At 33.4% G+C, this 14,690-nt stretch overlaps 1 protein-coding gene across 1 annotated transcript in view; it reads left to right on the forward strand.

Moving 5' to 3' along the window:
• The first annotated feature begins 3,143 nt into the window (after nt 1-3,143).
• LOC108742486 overlaps nt 3,144-14,690 on the forward strand; it is a 140,498-nt gene continuing 128,951 nt past the window's right edge. Inside the window, exon 1 of the mRNA XM_018477722.2 lies at nt 3,144-3,201. The gene's annotated coding sequence lies outside the window, so the exon portion shown is untranslated. The remainder of the gene's footprint in view (nt 3,202-14,690) is intronic.

Genomic DNA, 14,690 nt, shown 5'->3' on the forward strand with positions numbered 1-14,690 from the left:
CCATAATAGGAAATGTCACGCTAAATTTACGCATGCAAGTACCAATCTATTGAGAAGTTAACTGCGCATATGGTAACAATAAAATTTACATGAGTGACCTATACATTTAATCCATATTCGATAACATAGTTTTGTAGAGTGTCTACGAACTGTAGGCCTATATTAAATCCGTTTGTAACAAAAATGTAATTACTATGAGAAACAAGCATTAAAATTCAAAGAAAAGTCACATAAAAATACATCTTAATGGACAATCCTTATCACTCAAGAGGATATCGGTTCGATTCTGGGTTCGCTTTGATTACTTGGACAAAATAATATTCAACAGATAATCTTTCACTTTTCTTCTATTTTCATTTCGCCTGTTTCATCTTTCCCATTACAAACTCCACCCACCGAGCCACCTATAGAAGAAGGTAACACAATTTGTCAATACATCAATGGGGGTTTGGAAATTTAATAAAACTACTGTTACCTATCTAAACGATATTGATTTATCTGTAACTGTTTACATAACGTTAACTTTTTCTTTCTTTTGTGTCCTTAATGCTATGTCTAGGTGTATGTTAAATAGTACTGTATACTAACAGGGATGAAAAAAGTAATTATTTAATAAATTGTTATCGCAATGGGCGTCTAGAGATTATTAAGTGTAATAGCGTAGTCGTAAGCTGTTGATATTTACTTTATTAGTCTTTCCACAACCGTCACTGTTTACATTTAGGTATCATCAACGCAGCTGTTTAATTGTTATCGCTATTTCTCAAAATGTTATCAATTCACGCCCAGACCTTCTTCGAATTGCAACTATTTGGGTTTCTTACAAATCTTTTTCTCTCTTAACGATGCTGATTTACTAATCGCGCCTAGCTAACTATATTTCCTTAACCAATATCGCGCTATTCCTAGTAGAGTGGACAGCCACCACACTGTATCATTGTGTAGGTCGCTACGATAGCCCGTTCGGTAGGTAGCATGACAAGTAGGAATGAAAGATAGCAATGTTTTCCTTATTTTTCCTGAGTCATTACGTTCCAAAAAGCTCAAGAAAGCATTGTAACACGGTTCAACAAACAATACAGTACTACGTAAATATCCAAATTTATATTGTATATATTTTTGGAAATTAAATAGTGAAACCAATATTGTGGTACAATAAATAGAACAAATAATTCGAGTTATTAGAAGCTATATATGTAAAAATTCGCTACTCATTGTGGGACACAACATTGTTATAATAAGAAAGATATTAATCTGTCAAACTGAACTCACCGTGCAGCAACCACATGATAGGCACATAACCGAAACAACAAAAAATTCTTGCTCAGTTATTCTATCCAAACTGTCAGACGTGTATTGCGATTTCGAACTCTTTGGTTCACACTGTAGGTAGTTTAGACAAAACACCGATTATCCTACCTACTATCCTAAGACTGGTTGGACACGTACCTGCACTCTTTCATATCCTGGGCTAAACTTCGCATTTTCCTTAAACTAGAACAACCCACATCCTTAACTATTTGCGAACAGTAATCTAACCTAGGTCTGCCTCTACCCCTCCCAATTCCTGTTTCTGCCTCTAATATGATTCTGACTAGACCTTCATGCCTGAGAAGGTGTCCTACCAACCTATCTCGCCTATTTTTTATTGACTTCCATACAGTCCCCTGTCCTCCTATTCTTTTTAATACCTCTTCATTTCTAACCTTTTCTACCCACGTAATCCCCATCATTCGCCTATAACACCACATTTCGAAGGCTTCTAACCTTTTCCGCCACGCCCACTGTCCATGTTTCACACCCGTACAACGCCGCGCTCCAAACACCTTTAACAACCTTTTGCGAATTTCTAAATTAACCGTTCGCGAGCATAGAAGTGACTTCTTTTTATTAAAGGCGACACGACCCTGCGTTATCCTCTGCTTTATTTCCCTACTACTCCTTTCGTCCTGACTGACTTTATCTGACTTCCTAAATATCTAAAATCAGTCACTTCTTCTAATTTTCAATCATCTGCAAATCTAAGCATACTAATCTTTTGCCCCTGTATATTTATCCCTACAGTTGTACTTTATTTAACGATGTTGATCGCGTCTTCGATGTATAGATTAAAATGTAGCGGTGACAGTGTGAATCCCTGTCTGACTCCCTTCCTAATATTTACTTCTCTACGTTGCATCCCTACACGTATTCTCTTTCATGCTATCTCATATTACAAAATAAAGGCATATGATGTTGGTCATGATTTAGTTCACTTTAGTTGATAACAGTGAAAAACACAATTCTTGGTTAGGTATATCGTATTTGATAAACAAATATGAACTTTACTTAGTATCGATCGGTTTGCTTCGTACAGACCATGTTAATGATGCGCTCACAATCTTATATTAATAATATAATGCTGTCATTAAACAGCGTTGAATGAGTAAGTACAGAGAGAGTAGGGAGCGTCATTCGTAAAAAATTGGTACTTTTGGGATTCAATACTGTTCAATAAGGTCCCTTTCTAATAAGCATATCAAGTTATCAGACTGAATCCACAGACTTATTCACTGAACGCTGTTTAATGGCAATAAGTTGGTCGCTTTTGTGTGCAACGTGCTGGTGAGAAACAGTGTGCTTATTTGTTATTAAAACTGGGTGTAATTAGTAGTAATGAAGTAATAATATTGATTTGGCGATAACTATTATTGGGTACTAGTTTTATGACGTTTGTCAGTTCAGATTAAGCTTTGTTTTGTTTTTAATAATCTCTTGAACTATATAACTACAAATAAAGATAATACAACAAAAAGGATATTCTACTTATGATCAACTCATCCTCTTCTAGTTTACCTGCAAATAACCTTTATCATAGAACTGATTTTTTGGCAGTGTTTTTGGTGAAATCAGTAGACATGAAAAAGTTTAGAACATTAAAAGAACTTACATAATATCAATGTATAAGCAGTCTTTTCTAATAAATGTTCTTATTAAAAACACTTAGGCCTCAGGCAGCAAACTAATAAAATGTCTATCCCTCTACTTTTTACAATGTGAACATTTTGAATGTTATTACAATTTAAATAGATATTCATAACGTTCTGATTTTGGGAAATATTGGAGGGCTGAAGCAACCGTCGAAATGTGGTTGGCGGGGCCACAAAGGAATTGGACGAGTTATGGAACTCACTTCCAGGTGAAATGAAGAGGAAGAAATAGGTCAGCGAATTCTTTTCTGATTACGACATAGTTTTTGTTTACTGAATTCTGTGACGACCCACTGGCGCACTCTGAAAGTTGTTATCTTATTAAATTTTAATGTCAGGCGAGAGCCATTTTGAAAAGTGATGAACAAAACGAGTTACGAAGATGTTACGCAAGAAAATTTAATCTTTATTTGGAAACATAATATAAATGGAAATAGGTAACTGATTCTATGCATTTACTCACTCAAATACGGTTTTACTACTTTGCATCATAATATCGGTTATTGTGGTAGTGTTGATAGAAAGTAACTTCTCAAGTAAATTGATTTAGGCATTTTACAACTTGTATAAAGTAATTCATTTTTTTATTACAATTTTAATTCTTTTGGGCAAATAAATTGCAAATACCGTATTAAAAACAAAAACAACAGAAACTAAAATTACAAAACGTTATATCGAAATGACCAAAATGATTAATAAAATATTTTGTAACTTTAACTTTGTGTTTAATTTTGTTTTTAATATGGAGTTACTCGAACATACGAATTCCTGGATTAAATAAATGCCAGTATTTGACTATAATATGAAAATGATATCTCCGCCTTGATCATCTCTGAGTAATAACTGTCATCATGCTCAAGAACATTTGATTCCTATTAAATATTCTCTCATGTTGAACAACTGCATACACTTCAAATGTCTGAAGACGGTTGAATAAACCGAAACGTTAGAAAAACATATAGTTGTGTAATTATTTGATCATCTCTGAGTAATAACTGTCATCATGCTCAAGAACATTTGATTCCTATTAAATATTCTCTCATGTTGAACAACTGCATACTTTAAAATATTTTAAAAATAAGTTAATATCTGTGTACAAGCAGTAATACTTCAAAAGTCTGAAGATGGTTGAATAAACCGAAACGTTACAAAAAACATATAGTTGTGTAATTATTTGACGGCCACTCTGGAAAAAACTACGTAATGCGATGAGAAACTCAATTAAGATACTAGTCTTGCAAATTGTTATGCAAAATATGAATTTTGAGGTTCTAATGTCTTCTCTGAAATCAAGAATCGTTTTACTTATCGTGGAAATGACTGCAACGGTAATTTTGAATGTTTCCTTATTTATGAAATAATCCGAATATGCATACAATCAAAAAAATGGGAACTTCGCCCCTTTGTTTCAAATCGTGTAAAAGTTAGATAAGAACAATTCTGCATTAAAAACTTTAAAAACAATAATTCAGTTAGCTTCAGATTTTCTTGTTAAAAAATAGTTATTTGAAACCGAAAATCAACCTGCTTCGGGATAAACTACATAATTATTACATAACTTATTTTAGGCATTAAATTTAGCTATTTTAACGGGTCGTATTCTTACCAATTATATAATAACATACCTATATATGTATTATAATACCGATATATGTGATTTAACTAAGTTTCACAATATCAAGTTATTGGTAGCTTATCGTCTTCTACTGATATGTACTGGTAATAGTAATGGTCTCACGACGGTAAATTCAATTCACGATGCAGTTTTATACAAGATACGTACAGTTAGTAGTTAATATCGGTTGATGGCTGTCAATAACTTATTGTTGCATCTATTTAGATATTTTTACAACGAAACACAGGTTTTACTTATGGTGTGCTTGTGAGAACTAATAAGTTTAAGATCGCTATTTTGATAAATTGCTGATTAAAGACTTCATTCTATGATAGAATAAAACACTAAAACCTATTGATTTATTTTACACCCTCAGAAACTTACTGAATGTCATAATCATAGTTGAGTAAATAAAACACGAAATAGATTGTTTAACTAAACTCGATAATTTTTGTGCCTTTGACAATAAATAAATAATTATTAGGTAGGAGCGCACTGAAATCTTTATACTACAGCTTAAATCGCTCATATAGGACGAGTTGTATACCTTGAGACAATGCTTCGAATGGGAAGTCAACTGATGATATTGACCTTCGAAGTCTCTTGGGTGGACTGGAAGGTTTTGTTGTCCGAGATATTCTATAGGTTGATTTACTCTTGATGTTCCAATCCGTATTTAAGTGAGATTAAATGCAATCAAATATCTGAAATACCTACCGTGATTGAGTCTCATTATTGTAGAAAAAGTTCTGTACAAGGGCTGTTTGTTTTTAAAAGGGCAATAATATGGTCACCTTAAGTGTAATCTAAACTTTACTTTTCTGGGTTATGTCATTATTGTTTTGAATGGGAATATTTGTAGGTCAAAAATGGAAAAAGCGAAAAATTGTGAAATCAGAAATGCCTTTCAAGTTGATTTAGCCTTATTTTTTTGGGAGAAATTATAAGAAATTAGGAACAAATTAATTTCAATGGCATTCCGATTACAATGTTTCCCGCTCTTTCCAATGCTGGCCTAAAACTATGTACTCCCATAAAAAAAGTTAATTGTCTTCTAATGGTCTTGATTGTCAAACCGAAGCTACAACTTTTGTCTGAAGTGTTTTTCGAAATAATGAGATTCAAACAATGTGTTTTGAACGTTTATTTATTCTCAATTTATATCAGGAACTGACTGAAAAATTAAAAGCATAGGAAGTTCAGTTTTTTACTTTTCTCGCGCTGGAGTTAAAAATACAGGGTAATCGGACTGGGTCTGATAAAAAGAATTTATTAATCAGAACAGTATATATTGTTAAAATTCTTCAAAATAGTTTCCTTTAGCGTCAATACACTGCTGCCAAGATGATTCAGTCAGCTGCCACAACCTCTTTCAGAAACTCTGTAAGAAGCCGATGAACATTTCAGGCGTCTCTTAAGTGTTGGGAACAGGAAAAGTCTTTTGAGTTGATATCTGGGCTGTACGTTGGCTGCGTCAGAGTTGCAAGTATTCGGGCTTGGCAGGTGGTCAAAACGCCGGGTATGTAGGCTGAATGTTGTCTTGATAAAGCTTTAAGCGATCGGCAATCTCTAATCGTTTTTGTTTGTTGGGTGTATGGAAGCAGGTACAGCAGATTTCTTACTTTGGCCCTATTTTCGTTCATGAATGTTCAAGTAGATTCATATCCGTACTCGAACTTACTGAACCACTAGAAAACCTAGGCGCTTGACAGGGCGTCGTCTTTGCAATCCCCTTTAACTAAGGAATGCGCCTTAGAGGTTGTTTAGGCCAGATAAAAGCAAAATTTAATCGCTTAGTCCTGTTCCAGTGAACGTTCTATTTTTGACATTTTCTGCCGCGTCAAAAACTCAGAGGTAGCTTTTGCGTTTCGCGTGATTCTCATTACGTTAAGAGTTCGAACTAAGAGGTACCACTAGAGGTTTGAAAATGCGACAAATAATCTGAAATCTGACGCTCTTTCTATTTAAAACGTCGGTCACTTCCGGTTATACCGGAAGTCGACATCAACTAGCCTATTTTAAATAGAATCCTATATTTCTTATGAGTATTAGATTTAGAGAACCTTTTTAGATAGACTTTGATTATATAACTCTGCCTGAATAATTAGTAATTTTCGAGATATAGATACCTATTTTACTGAAAATTTTGAAAATTGCATTCCCATGCTTAATAGCGGATTATGCAACTAATTGTCGTAACCATATTGGGTGATTAGCTACCTCGTACCTATCTCCATCTGGTGTATGCCTGTAGTATCGTAAATGTACAGGGCGTTTAAAATGTAGCGTCCAACTTATAAAATTTCAAACACGCTTAAGTTGATTTTTTCAAATGGAATTGTATATTATCTCATAAGTGAACAGAACAATTATACCATTCATGGTAGCGAGGACTTGTCGTCTTTTCAACCAATGGTATCCGAATCTGCTTCCGATGAACAAGATAAAATTCAGGCGAATAGAAGCACGTTTGCACGTTTTGGAATTGGGGCAAAGAAGTTGTACGAAAAACTCGTAACTAAAGATGAAAGTAACAAAGTTAATACATTAGCTTACTTTAACGTTAACTCTAGAAGTTCCATTCCTGTAGTCTCACATAACTTGGAAATATCTGCCGCATCGGTCCATAGAATGTTGCACAATCATAAATTCCATCCATATTCCTGTATTACTTTAAAAGTATTTAGAGAAGGGGATGGTACAAGAAAAATTCAATTTTGTTATTGTAAGTGACATTCAATGTTTCTCATATTTCTAGTAAGTTCTGTCTGCCTTTATTGTTATCATGTAATAGTTTTACATTAGATGGGTCTAAACGAACATTATAAGAAATGCAATGATTAACAAAACCAGTAGTTACTGTTGCTTCTTGAATTATTGACTTTAAATGTTCGTTTATCGTTGGTATGTTTTAAGGGTCTACCAGTTTATCTTACAAAAGTAACTTGGCAATCTTGGCAAATGATTTGGTAGACTACATTTTTTTGTAATATAGATATTGAAGAATCTTGTTCTCTAAGTTAGATCTTACCCTGTCGAGAAATAAAAATTTTGAAAAAAACTTTTTGCTAGTGGCTGGACTTTCTTCTTTTCATCTTCACTTAGTTGTAAAGATGCGTCGATTCTTGATGACTTTTCAGTCAAGTAGTTTGCTTGTTAACTCTCAAGTCTCATTGAAATCAAGAACAGAAATTCATCTTTTAGAGCCACTCTGCAAGCTTCAGCATGTTAGGTAGCTGCTGTTTCCTGATAAATTCAAGAAGCCATATCTCAGGTATACTCGTCACAAAGATGACCTCACCATTACCGTCGCCGTGTTTCTTTGCTACCAAAAGTATTTCACTGCATTGGTTAGTAACAATAGCTTCTTCCTTCTTGAAGGTTACTATAAAATCTTGATCAGTTATTTTGGAGATGGATGGTTTATTTCACCATTATTCACGATGATTTTGAGTTCTCCTACACCTGTAATTTTAGTTGTGTCTTTGTTTCTTTGGTTTTTCAATTGTGGAATAAGTTTTGAAGAGATTTTTGGAAGTTACCATGCGTGACGAAACCCCGCTATCTAGGCACCATCATATTCTTGAAGAACTTCGTGGGTTTTCTATTCGGAAAGCCACTTCGTCCCTCGAATCCCTTATGATCAGTTGAGAAATTGTCGTCTACTTCGGCTCTACTGGCTGAAGGAACTTTTGAACTTGATTGTAACTTGGATAAGTCTGCTAAACTCTCACAAGCAAAATAACCAGTGGGATTACATCTAAAACATATATTTGGTCATATACACTTGACTTGTTCTCTTCTAGCAACGATTTTGTTGTTTTGTTGTGTTGATTTGAACTTGATGTAAAGTTTCTTCCTATTCTTGCAAACACAATCTTCTCATCAGACTCGGGCTACTTTTCCATATATCTTGACTCGAAATCTTCCAACATTTTTATCTTCATTGCTTCAGATTGTGGAATGTTATCCATGGTGGTAATAGCTCGTCGAAAAGCTTGATAAGAAGCCGGTAAGCTGCATAACATCAACATTGACAAACGCTCTTTATTGATTATTATATCAACTTCCTCCAATTTATCAATTATATCCATAAAGTGATTACAATGATCTCGAAGATCCTTATCTTCCCCCATCCGATGTACTAAAATTTTCATTAACAGTAAAATTTTCCGAGCTGGCCCTTGTAATTGGTAGTTGTCTTTTAACGTCAACTATGCCTCTCGTGGCGTGGTACATTTTTTAATATGCTTAATCTCAGTACTTTCGATGCATAAAATTATCTCGTCTGAGGTATTTTAATCTCATGCTGTCCAGGCCGTGTTATCTAGCATATCCGGACATGGGTGTTTGCCGCTCACATAATCCTATAAGTCACATTTTATCAATTTTGCTTTCATTTGAAGCACCCTTGTGTCATAATTAGCTTTATTTAACTTTTTGAAATTAATTGTGGTAGTTGCCATTATTCCTTATAATGCATTAATAACTACTCCAAAAAATTAGCCAGTCTTCCCGAACCAATTACTAAGAAATTCACCAAGATTGTGAGAGGCCTGGGCCCATAACCTCACAGTTATACTAATAATTTTGTTCTCTTTCGTTCATCATCATCATCATAAGGTCGTCAGTCCTAAGACTGGTTGGAAACGTACCTCCACTCTTTCCTATCCTGAGCTAAACTTCGCATTTTCCTAAAACTAGAACAGCCCACATCCTTAACTATTTGCGAACAGTAATCTAATCTAGGTCTACCTCTACCCCTCCTAACTCCTGTTTCTGCCTCTAATATGTCTCTGACTAGACCTTCATGCCTGGGAAGGTGTCTCACTAACCTATCTCGCCTATTTTTTAATAGAGTCCTCTGTTCTCGTATTCTTTCCAATACCTCTTCATTTCTAACCTTTTCTACCCACGTTATCTTCATCATCCGCCTATAACACCACATTTCGAACGCTTCTAACCTTTTCCTTTCCGCCGCGCCCACTGTCCATGTTTCGAACCCGTGCAACGCCATCCTCCAAACATACACCAACAACAAACTTTTTCGAATTTCTAAATTAACCGAGCATAGAAGTGACTTTTTTTTATTAAAGGCGACACGACCCTGCGCTATCCTCTACTTTATATCCCTACTACTCCTTCCGTCCTGACTTCCTGGGTATCTAAAATCAGTCACTTCTTCTAATTTTTCGTCTCCTATCTTTATATTCGCTCTTTCCCTACTTTTTCGTTCATAATATTTGTATCTATATTGTTTTAGTATTTAAACGTATGAACTTAATATACATATTTATGAAAAGTAAAAAAAAAACACATTAGAAGTCAAGGTCGCAGAAACTCTTTATTATATTTCATACAGAAAGAAACCAAGTATTTTAATCTTTTAGTGTATTTGGTGGAATTAATATGTGTCACCAAGCGATTAAATTATGTTTCATAACCAGTGCACCGTAACAGTAATTGTCAATATTATTATATCATATATTTAAATTCAAAAGGGGTAGATATACTATATACTCAAGCTCGTCTTATTGTAGAAATGAATAAACAATAATTCCTAGTTTAGTCAACTTGGAATCAAAAAATCATTTTGTTTGTTATTCAACCACATACATACATATTTGACGAAATAGTAACAAATCTGCCTATTCATAGCGGAAATTGGAGGACTTGACAAGTGGGTCTAACAAATACGAAAACGAAAAGTAAAACATACATACTCGTCAGAAGTCTTTCAAATATTCATAAAAAAATCATTTATAAGAATCTGTCCACTTTATTTGAAAAAAGATTCTGAAATTCTACAAACTACAATTACGTATAATGAAGAGTAAACCAATTTCGTTTTGATGTTTAGAGTACCGAATTAACAATGCAGAATTGAATAGGTGGAAACCTAGTTCAAAATATGTACTTATTTGTACAATTCGTATATATATATATATATATTAGATTTCAACGCAGATCTTTTTCATAAACCTTTTAACCTTTTACGGCTAGTTTGCCTTAGGCAACGAATTTGATCTTTTCTGTTCATCGCTACTTGTTGATGCCTTCCTCAGCGATGGTTCTGTTCAGTGGCGGCTCGTGGCCTATGCTAGCGTGAAATTATTTAAAAAAATTAACGATGAAACAATTTATTGGCGAGGTTAAAAGACACAGTGGAAACACAGAATTAATTTGAAAAGAAACTTTATTAATTTTATTCTTAAGCATTCTAAACGTAGAAAAAAGTAATAAGAAAAAGCGAAAAAGGAAAATAAAATTTATATACAAGTAATAAACAAATGTATTTTTAGTGTGTACAGTACTTAAACTAGAATCGATTTTTATGTTTTTATTTTCAGAAAAAAATATCAATAACAACCTCATTAAAATTTGGAATACCCTCTGTATATTTATAGCATTGCTGGGGTGTTAGCCATTGGTAGATTTAACCTTTAATAATTTCGGATTTAGATCTTCCAGCATTTTTTATTTTAATTTTTTGCTCCAAATTGTAAACTGTAAAAATAAACCTTGGAGTTACTGCACAGATACAAACACAAAGGTGCAATGAAACACATCAAAATTGTACGACTTCCATTTATAAACGTGGTATCCCCGATATCTCTTGTAACTTGATAACAAAGAAAAACTGTATAAGTCACGCCTACATGATCGACTATGCCTCGTTAATCGACGTTAACGACCGGCTGGATCACGCTACAATGAGAGTTTTATAGGTACATACAAACATACAATAGTTTGACTTAATAGTACGCAAGAATATTAGGGAGGTTCGGACTTTATATGTTTATACCATAAATAATTATATATGCTTATTTTATTATCTTTTTATATTTTTTAGGGGGTGTACGTGCTCATGTGCTCCTATAGATGAACCGCCACTGGTTCTGTTATAACAAAAAACTATGTTTAGATAAAGGAACTTAACATTTCCTACACATCAAATTGCTTAGAGAATATTATGATTTTTCATTTGAATATTAAGGATTTATGATTAGTGCATACCACACAGGATGAGTCAATATATAAAAGTTGTTTGATATTACCCTCTTCACATTCCAAAAATGTTTTTTCATATACTTACAAAGGGGATCGGTTTTATGAGGTATTATGAGCAATTTTATTTTAAGTGAAACCCCTTTATATTTTTGTATTTTAATTTTTTTATTTAATAATCAGAAATCAGCTCTGTAAAAAACTTCTTTCATGTTCAATACGGTTTTTCTTCTTATCTTCTGCAAGCCTGTTTCATTTCTCGGAACTTATTAAAGATGGAACACCCTATACATTAAAATGAGCGTAATATTCTATGTAACAATTGCCTATATATGTTTTTGTGAATCTTGGCATTTTCTTAAATCAGCAAGATCTACAAAAAAGGCTTTAATGTTTTTAGTCACTGGAGGTTATGAGATTTACTGTCAACATTAATGTTAGCTATTGATTAATTACCATATAATTGAACATCTACCAACAATAAATGTACACCACTGAAATGGCAGTAGTTTGCTATTCCACGATGTCCTTCTGATAATTTTGACGTAGATTTTCTCGATTTTTGCCAAGTAAATGACTACATGCATCAGTGCTAAATTTAATAAACGACAATACGATACAAAGTGTTATTGAGGATGAAAGTTTCAAGAAATAAAATAGGTTTGGAATGCGATTTGAATGTGAGTTAAAGAAATTCTGGTATAAACAAAAATTCTTTTAAGATTATTGTATGAGAAGAAAACGCGTATTGAATGTCACATAATTCCTACATTTTTTTCGTGGGTGAAATTATCTCGAAGATTTCTAGTAACAAGGTGAGAAAATTTGAAATGAATTTCAAAATTGCACTTGAAAAAATAAATAAATTTGCATATCATACCTCTTAACAGTGTATCTGCTCTATGTAGTATAACAAGATATTTTTGAAAGATTACTATTTAATACCACTTTTATTTGAATATTTATCTTCCTTGTCATATGTCGATTCTGCGATATTGGCTCATCCTATGTAAGTATCTATAAATCTACGACTTCTTGCAAAATATACTATAAAGACTAAGCAAATATGGGTTAATGGTAAAACTGTACTGTTCTCCAATTCAAAAATTTTATAACACACACAAATAATGAATTTAGGAATAAACGGAAGTCCGCTATATTTGAAAATATTTTTACGTCATTAGACACTTAAGCTTGCTTTTGGCTAGGATACCTTTCTAAGGGTTTCTTGACATTTAATTTGCATTTGATCGGCAATTACTCGAAACTGCCTGTTGCGTGCTGATGAAAACTAATAAGTTTGAAATCGTGATGCACGCCAAGTTTTTTCAGTAAATTACTAAGATCTTAATGATCCTTATGGCCCCTTATTGATACATGTATTGTCACAAATTGTCAAAAAATTTGCTACGCAGAACTGAACGCATATGATTTTTTTATGTAGGTTTATAAGCATAATTTATTAAACGCGCCTGAAGGGAATAACAAACGTAAAAAAGAGTGCAAGAAATCTTTCTTGAACTCAAATCTGTAAAAACTTATTTCGTTTGTATTGTCAATTCCTTCATACAATTCTATTCAGAAGCTTAGGCATTCACATTTTCTCGAGCTTTTGCATGAAACGTAATGATTTTCTTTCTGATATTAAAATCGATTTGACACCTTTCAAAGCGTTTTAGGACTCCTTTTATCTGCTTGATGGATTGTAGTTCCTTTCAAAGATCCCTTTTGCTTTACACTCGTCGTTGTCGAATCGTTATTATTGCAAATGTTCTTTGAGTCCTTGCTCACATGAAAGAGTAAAAATATACTTATTTACTCTATACCATTTCCACCTAATAGAGAGCTTAAAACATTTGTAGTTAATTAATTGTTACCAAAGTACCCGCTTTTACATTTCAGTGATTTTCTCGAAAATATAAATATTTTTTGAAAGCTACAATATTTGTCAGAGTACACCTCATTAGGATGAACATAACTGAGTAATGAACTGTAGAAAAATTAAGTTTTTTTGTAAATCGAATAGCATTTATTTCGTTATTTTGAGCTTGCGCTTGTATGCGCTATTTTTTCTAACATAAAATACGTTTAATAAATAATAAACAAAATACATATTGCTACCTAATGATTTTTTCCAAAACACACAAGTAGGTACCTACTACTTCAAATTCCTAATTATTTTTTTCATAATTATGCCGATAAAGTGAACCGATAATGTTTTTTTTAAATAATTTTTTCCGATTGGCCTAAACAGTGCCGGCTTTAGGGGAGGGGGTGACGACTGGGGCTCCAGGTACTACAGAACGCCACGCGCTCTAGCTCAACTTAACTCCTTAATTTAAATACATATTTTTATCGATGTAAAGGAAAACTAGACTCAACGTATTAGCTTTTATAGACTTATCTCGTAGTATGAGTATTCTATGTCTAACAAACACGACCTGTCAATTTGTCGTATCTCTCACTAAATAATGCAGAACGAAGTAGAGACAACAGGCGAGAAAATGCAACTCCTATGAGGCCCCCTGCATTATACATACTTTTCTTTCTTTACTTTTACATACTCGTAAGTTCACAAGTAAATCAAAGAATCTTTTTAGAAAACCTGTACGTTATTAATAACTTACCTACGAATTATTTATTTATTATTAGCTAAATTAAGATAATAGGTACCATCAGTACCACCATTTAAACTCGTTTAAAAATCTCCTTACCTTTTGTAGTAGGGGAAGTCCCCGTAGTTAGAGCGAATAAGCTTAAAATAACGGGAAACACTATTTCACAATGAAATAACTGTACCTAAAAGGGCACCAAAGGCATAACTCACTCGGGACGTCAAGAAGGCTAAGACCGGCCCTGGGTCTAAATAGATTCAATGTCAACGAAGGGTACAATCGCTGTACATTCGTCCGTGAACGGAGCCTCTTATAACACTGGACTGAATGTGTAGTTATCGATAACAACTTTGCTAACTGATTTACATTTAAATTGCATGCTAATGCAGTTATTATTTATTAATGAGACTCTTCTTCTAGATAGCTAGTTTGCCAACTAAAAGATGTCTAAATGAATAATCCTAAATCTATTAAAACTTCTTT

The sequence above is a fragment of the Agrilus planipennis genome, unplaced genomic scaffold (genome assembly GCF_000699045.2).
Source record: "Agrilus planipennis isolate EAB-ADULT unplaced genomic scaffold, Apla_2.0 scaffold279, whole genome shotgun sequence".
Lineage (NCBI taxonomy): Eukaryota > Metazoa > Arthropoda > Insecta > Coleoptera > Buprestidae > Agrilus > Agrilus planipennis.